General features: G+C 39.7%; 1 pseudogene; it reads right to left on the bottom strand.

Moving 5' to 3' along the window:
• Positions 1–242: 242 nt before the first annotated feature.
• Positions 243–428, bottom strand: LOC103079656 (metallothionein-1E pseudogene; annotated as a pseudogene).
• Positions 429–7,982: the final 7,554 nt, after the last annotated feature.

The raw sequence follows: 7,982 nt of genomic DNA, 5'->3' as shown, positions 1-7,982 counted from the left end.
GACAGGCGGACTCTCAACCACTGCGCCACCAGGGAAGCCCCTAACTATTTTTGAAAAATAAATTTCTGTGAGCTCTTTACATATTATAAATATTAATTCTTTTTTTTTTTTAGTGTCAACAACTTTTATTACCACTTACATATTTCATAGGAAAGGGAATGTAGCAATCAAGTCAGAGTGGTGTAAAAACGCAGGTCGGCCCGTGTTCCTCCATTGACACCCAGGGCAGGCTCTCCGCGACATCAGGCACAGCAGCTGCACTTTTCTGAGGCCCCTTTGTAGACGCAGCCCTGGGCACACTTGGTGCAGCCCACGGGGCAGCAGGAGCAGCAGCTCTTCTTGCAGGAGGTGCATCTGCAGGCTTTGCAGGTGCAGAAGCCAGTGCAGCTGCAGGAGCCGCCGGTGGGGCAGGAGCACTTGGGGTCCATCTGGAGGAGAAGTGAGGTCCGAGGTCCAAAGCAAGGGGCGAAGCCGCTTCACGGGTCCGGTGGGGGCCGTGTATATAAATATTAATTCTTATTACTTTTACTTGGTTCTAATATCTCTCAATGGGATTTAATTTTGTTTTGTTATTTTGTAAGTTTAACAATTTTAGCTTAGTTTTATCTGGTGTATCTATTTCTGATTAGTATTTGATGAATGCTTTCAAAGTTTTTTAAAAATTATAGTCATACAGGTAGTGCAGTTCTCTGCTTATTATTCATGTTGCTTCTTGGTCTACTGTCAAGTGTATTGGATTCTTAAAGACATGTATATTCTAGAATCATGGAATGATCAAGCCAGAGGGAAATTATCAGCCTATATTTTTAATATTTAGAGGATCTAATAAATAACATTTCCCATATCTACAGATAAATGTAGATTTCCAGATGAGAGTTTAGAAAGTAGATGAAAATTACATTTAAGACCTGAATACAGTGAAGCTGGTTGGTAAATTAAGAAATACATTTAACTTCAGGGTTTAATAACAAAAAATTGTATCATGTTTATAAAACACTTTAAAAACACTGTTTGAAAATCAATTTTTCCATGTGTTTTTGAGCATTTATGACACTGCTTTCCAGTGTCCTAATTTTAATATTTAAATATAATTTCAGAAATGTGGCTTCAAATCATTGGTCATTTGCAAAAATAACTTTAGTGGCCTCTTATTGATTATCTAAACTGTGTCTTGTTGTTGGTTTTCTTCTTCTGAGGCTCAGATTCTATTATGTAACTGGGGTATACTTTAGGAATTTATAAAACACTTCAACATTTTCTTTTTATTGGTTTAATTGATCTTATAATCATTTAAAAATAACCTCAGTTACCTGATAAATATTTAGTTTATTGGTAATAGTTGAGCAGTTTTATTTCTCAACTGATTTAGAAATAGGTGTTCAATATATCTTCCAGTATTTCATTACAGGGAGGAAGAATTTAAAAAGCTAATGAAAGGTTGTTTCCTTTAAGTAATTTTAGAAGATAAATTGCTATATCAAAAATATAAATGGGGCTTCCCTGGTGGCGCAGTGGTGGAGAGTCCACCTGCTGATGCAGGGGACACGGGTTCGTGCCCGGGTCCGGGAAGATCCCACATGCCACGGAGCGGCTAGGCCCGTGAGCCATGGCCGCTGAGCCTGCGCGTCTGGAGCCTGTGCTCCGCAACGGGAGAGGCCACAGCAGTGAGAGGCCTGCATACTGCAAAAAAAAAAAAAGGGTAAACAAAATCATCAAAACAGTAGTTAGGTTGGTTTTAATACATCACAGAGAAGGAGTCATTCCAGTTGTGTGCTTATGACATATCAGCATACTCTTACCCTGGGTCAATAGATATGATAACCACAGTTTGCTCATGGTTACTGAACTGATAAATTATGGTGTGGGATGTGAAATTGAACCAATTCAATTAGGAAGGCTCAGAATGAAGTTTGAGGCAAGTTAGGATTGACAGATGAGAACAAATGAATAATAAACTATTCTTACAGACTATTATAGGTTCAGTTTTACATTTTTAATATCTTCAGTATTAGTAAAGATGTTCTTGCATGTGGGACTTTTTCTTTTGAGGGGTAAAAAAGGGCAATTTATCTTCTTTGATCACATGATCAATTTCATTGAGCTGCTTTATTTTCACTCAGAAAGAGGATAGGAACTAATATCCATAATGTGTTACTGTTTAGACCTAAGTACACTAAAGGGAAATTTGTCAGTTCTGATAGTGTTTGGAATGGAGTATGACATTCATCTCTGATTCTGCACCTACTGTATTTTCTCATAGGTTTTATTTTTTCATTTCAAGTTTGCTGTCCCATTGCTCATGCTGAACAACAGACTTACAGAATCATATCTAATATATTATTGAAGGAAAGTATATGTGACACTGCGACCTTTTGAATCTCGTATTGTTTTCAAATGTTATTTACTAAGTTTTCCATGAAATGATTTTTAAGGAGAATCAAAGGGATTCTCTGGCATAAAAAGGATTGATAAATCATATTTGGGAATGATGTTATAATGATTTCCATTATAACAAATGGAAAACAAAACAAATGGAAAACAAAAGAACATGTGTCTTCAAACTCATCTACTTCCTACTCATCTATTTCCTACTTCCTCATTTGGAGGTTCTTGTCAAATATACTAGTTGAAATCCAGGCAGGGCGAATTGATATTGTAAGTCTTAAAAGTACAAGAAGCTCATGTTTTGTATTGATACAAGCTCTTGTATTTATATTTAGTCTTCAGTGAGTGAGCTTGTACATCTTGCTCAGTTTTTGTCTCTGTCCTCATTCCCCAATGCCAGGCTGTCATTCTGTCTCCTTATAATATAACAAAATGACCAATCAGTGTTAGGACACTTTGAGTGAAAGAGATGCTCAGAGACTCATTTAAGCAGCAAATTGTCACAGAGATGTGGTTTAGTTTTGGCTATTTTTAACTTTATTTTGGTGGAATAATCAGCAAGAAAACAAGAGAGGAGTGAAATAGATGCAAGAGAGGAATATTGTGGACTTTAAGAAGGCATTGTTGGTTGATGACACTTACTTGAAAAGCGAGCCCCAAAGTGTACTCCCATAGTGGCGATTTCTTTTATTTTGTTCTCTTAATTGATATCGGATATCAGAATCAGTATGGGAATAAAAGGTTATCACTTGAGTCATCTGCCTGAGTATGGAGACTCCATATAAGTGAAGTCTCTGAGTCTAGATACTCTATACAAAGGAAGCACTATGTTTTATTTCAGAATTTCCTGAGTTTACTCTTGACAAGAATGCCCCTGAGCCTGTAAATTATTATCATTGTTGTTACTAAGTGGCATAGATGAGATACTGAACTTAGTAAATAATCATTTAAATTATATATTCAATCAACAGCAAGGGCAGATCTATTAAAAGTGTTTTCTGGGGCTTCCCTGGTGGCGCAGTGGTTGAGAATCTGCCTGCCAATGCAGGGGACACGGGTTTGAGCCCTGGTCTGGGAAGATCCCACATGCTGGGGAGCAACTGGGCCCGTGAGCCACAATTACTGAGCCTGCGCGTCTGGACCCTGTGCTCCGCAACAAGAGAGGCCGCGATAGTGCGAGGGCCGCGATAGTGCGAGGACCGCGCACTGCGATGAAGAGTGGCTCCCACTTGCCGCAACTAGAGAAAGCCCTCGCACAGAAATGAAGACCCAACATGGCCATAAATAAAATAAATAAATAAAATTTAAAAAAAAAGGAATGATCCACACTTTAAAAAAAAAAGTGTTTTCTGGCCTGAAAAAATATTATATTTTCACATCATTGTTTGCATTGCCTTCAAAGGATGATTACAGCATTTGTTCAGGGTATGGTGTTTATGGTTCAACAGCCCAAAGTCTTAAATCTTGTGCCTGGGTAGATGCTGTGTTGTACAGTAGTAATTCTGTAAATTATTTACAATAAAGGGGAAAACACTGGAGAAAAGATCTATCTGTGTACTGCTCCCAGTTTTACAACAAGGGAATACTGTTAAAGTTCCAAAGTAGCTTCAGTAGTTCAGTAGTTGAGCTATTCCATCCCCCTCCCCCCTCTCCAACATCCTGTTTCATCTCAAATATTTATCATTTTATTCATTGGTTCTCCACCCGCCTTGTGGGCTGTTGTGCTTGCTGTCACCCGGCCAAGAGGCTGGGGAATGCCTATCCACAAACAGCATGGGGTGTCTGGCTAGGGTGCTCACCAGGTCCTGTAACTGGCTAACACTGTTGTGCCATTGAAATCCATGTAGAGTCAGCCTATTTAGATAATTACCAGAATCACCAATAGCAGGCATGTTGCTGCTAGTCATAGTGAAAATATACATACTATTTGTGGTGAGAAAAAAACTGAAGTCTACAGCATTTGGAGATGTCATTCTGATGTGTTATGGAAGCATTAAAATTAAAGAAAAAGAAAAATGACTATTTAAACAAAATTACTGCCTAAAAACACTAGTCTGTTTGACTGCTTGGTTAACAGTTTAAAAGACTTGTCTGGTTTTCCTGAAAAGTCCATTTAGTATTAGCTGGCTACTCACTTTTAAAATATTAAATGTAAACTAACACAAAATACAATACGATAGATAATAACATACATAGCATACCACAGCATACCCCGCTTGTTTCAGAAGGGATGGATATTTTTGAAGAGCATTGGCCAGGAATTTTGTAGACTGGAGTTATGCGTTTCGGGGAAGAAGACCAGAGAAGGTGCCCTTCTCATTGCATTATATTATGGGGTGTGTCCTGTCAACATAACTGATCACCGTGATATTAACCTTGATCACTTGGTTAAGGTAGAGTCCACTAGGGTTTCCACTGTAAAGTTACTACTTTTCTCTTCCATGTTCTGTTCATTGGAAGTCAGCCCACACTTAAAGGGAGAATAATTAAGCTTTACCCCTTGGAGGGAGGGAGTATCTACATGATTTATTTATTTTGGTATGGACTCATAAATATTTATTATTTTATTCCTTCGGTTATCATCCAGTGCTAATCACTCTTTATTTTGTTGCTCATAAGCTTATTTTAAACTTTTTAAATTGTATTTTGCTTAGCCATCTGGTATTCTGTGTAGCTTGGTGCCTCATGCATCACCCGCCTTTTTGGCCTGTCCCACTTCCACGTGTTTATGTTCTTTCTTCAAACCAAGAGATTTGGTTTTGCAGCTTTGGTTAGCACTTAAGGTCATTTTCATAGTCAAGTCTTAATGTATGTGCTGTGGGAGGAGGAGTCATAACACAAAACTTCTTGTCAGCAGATTGGCGAACTTACCTGAGAAATTGAGACTCAAGATTGTGAGAATGTGTGACTAGGACCGAAAGCAGATTTCCAGGTAGGAAATCAAAATGATTTTCTTTAACTCCTTTGCACTTGACTTTGTAGAACTCAAATCACCATTTCTTGTGAGATGCAAAATTCCAAAAGGAGGGGTGGCATAAATATTGGAGTTGCATTAGCAAATCACGTTGTGTTCCTCTTTTAGATTCTTTTTAAGATTCTTTTATTTGATTTTTAAACATGAAGGTAATAGCTGAGCTTTGAAATGAAACCCAAGGGGAGCTTGCAGAAGTCTATCTGTATTTGCAAAATTATTATAGATATGATTTTGAACGTTGAGGCCTATTGAGAAGTACCCATCAGAGTAGAAATAATATTCACATTTTTCATGTCAGAAAACAGCTGTGGTTACAGGATGTTTTATGTGTTTCACAGAATATTTACTAAATACGGATTGATTTCTATTTGGCATTTCTCATCAACTCCCTTAAGATGTGATAAGGTCATAAACTCTGTTAGAAAGGAGGGGCTCAGGGAGAGGAAGCTCCCAGATTGCATATGTGCTCGAGTTTCTGCATACTAATGTTACCAAAACAAGCATCAGTTTGCCACTGTGGCAGTCTTACAAAGAGTAAGTTAAAAAAAAAAATCGAGCTCATGTGAACACGAAGACAAGCAACTGAAAATCTGGAATACAACTAGAGTTAACATCATGCAGTGATTCTTACCTTTGCTGTTGGAAGTATAAAAGCAGCGTGATCCCTCCAGCTAAATTACAGAGATTTCAACTCCATGGGAACATGAAGAACCTATCTGTCAGAGGGTGCGTGTACACAAATGCTTTCAAAGCACGGGGGTGGGAATGAGTTTAGGGCGGGCACGGTGGCCGGGGCACGGGGACCAACCCTCCAAGTCTTGCCCACGCATTTTTATGTCTGTATTATAATAAGGCCTTTGTGCAAGGAGGCTAGATAGAACTTCATGTCCGCTGCCCTCTGGACTTTTACATGATCTAGATGCCATCACCCACCTCCCTTGTCTCTTCAGAAAGGAGGCAAGAAAAGGCAAAGAATACTGCTGGGAGGGAAGTGCTCCTCCCCCTTTTCCTTTTTGGAATGTCAACAGAGTTATGGCTTTTCTGTGTGTCTCTAGGGGTAGTTGGCTGCTTCTGTCCACCGTGTTTTTCTAGGGAGAGCCTTTGAATTGCAGTCTTCACGTAGTGGGGGGGCTCCTGAAAGCTGTAATCAGCTTCCTCCTTTGTGGGGAGGAGTGCTTTCTGGTGGTCATCTGGTGTCCTGCCTTCTACTTAAGGCCCCGGGGATGGCGTGGAGTGATTGGTGAATTAAGTATCCCTGCCCACCATTACTTGGCCTCTGTCTCAACTCTGAAACTTCAAGTCCCTTATCGAACTTGTGCCTCACAGCCACGCTCATCTCCGTCAATCCCACCAATCCTTTGGTTAGTTTCTTCACTTGAAGAGATTAACTTCACAACCCGACTATTTATTATTTGTCCATGTCCCTGTCCTGTGTTTTGGGAATGACAGAAAAATCTGGAAAATGTTTATTTTTGCTGTGCTTCAGTTTAGCTGATCCATGGGATAAATCAGATGTCCTGCTCTCTCTTGGTTAGCTCTGAGAATAATCTCTAATAAGTCTTAGACCATTTTTGTACCACTTAAAATTTGAGGTTGAGTTTGGATGGCTCTCTGCACCAGGTTCAGAGATACAAATCTTTCCTCATTTCCTTTCACTCCTAAAGGTTATGCCTGCCCAAGCTCATGGATGGCTCTGTGGTGGTAGAAGGAAATGATTGATGAGAGGCCTGAGGATTTTATGTGCCTGAGGGCATAATGGCTAAATGTTTTCAACTTATACTTTGGGCCACACTCATCATTTCTTCACCCAAAGAAATGATCTATTTCCCCCATTGTCTCTGCTTGAAACATTCTTTCTGGCTTTACTCTTAAAAATAAATGATCTGCAACTAAGATGACATATACCCACATACCATCAGTTTCATTTATTAATTAATTTATGACTTTACTATTTTTGACTTACTTTTGTGTGCTGGCCTGAGCAGGCGAAACACAACTGTCAAGTGTCTGAGCTAATGTTCTAGAAGTAAAGTGCAGACTGCAAAATATTGCAATGCGTTGAAATGGGCTGTAAGAGAAAATACACAAAGCCTAGCTGTGACATAACAGGGAATCAAGCTCTGCCGGGGGGCTTGACAGAGGAGTAAATTCTAGAGCTGCATCTTGCAAGCTGCATTGCAGTCTGTCTAGAAGGCAGCACAAGGAAAGACATTCCAGGAAGACAGAGCCCTGGCATGCAAAGAACCAAAGGCATAAAACCAACAATTAAATCTTCATATGGCTGGATTCAGGGTATAGGGAGAGGATGGATGTCACGAGGGAAGGATCTGGAATGCTTGGCAGGAACCAGGTCAAGGAAGGTATCCCATGCTTTATGTTGGAGCTCTATCCTGTAGGCAAGGAGGAGAGACATGTTCAGATTTGCATTTTACCAAGAGCTCTCAGGCCGCATCATGAGAATGAATTAGCGGGACCCAAGCCTGCATTGGAAGACATAGTTTGCAGACAGTTACAGTAATCTTCAAAAGAAAAAACTGGAGGCCTGAACTCATGCTGGGATATTCAGAATAGTGAGCACAGGATGGATTTGCAAGTCTGGGAAACAGTACTAGTGACTGAGTCA

This window comes from Lipotes vexillifer, unplaced genomic scaffold (genome assembly GCF_000442215.2).
Source record: "Lipotes vexillifer unplaced genomic scaffold, Lipotes_vexillifer_v1.1 scaffold112, whole genome shotgun sequence".
NCBI classification, from domain to species: Eukaryota; Metazoa; Chordata; class Mammalia; order Artiodactyla; family Lipotidae; genus Lipotes; species Lipotes vexillifer.
The sequence above is the reverse complement of the archived record's forward strand: the minus strand, read 5'-3'. Positions and strand labels throughout refer to the sequence as shown.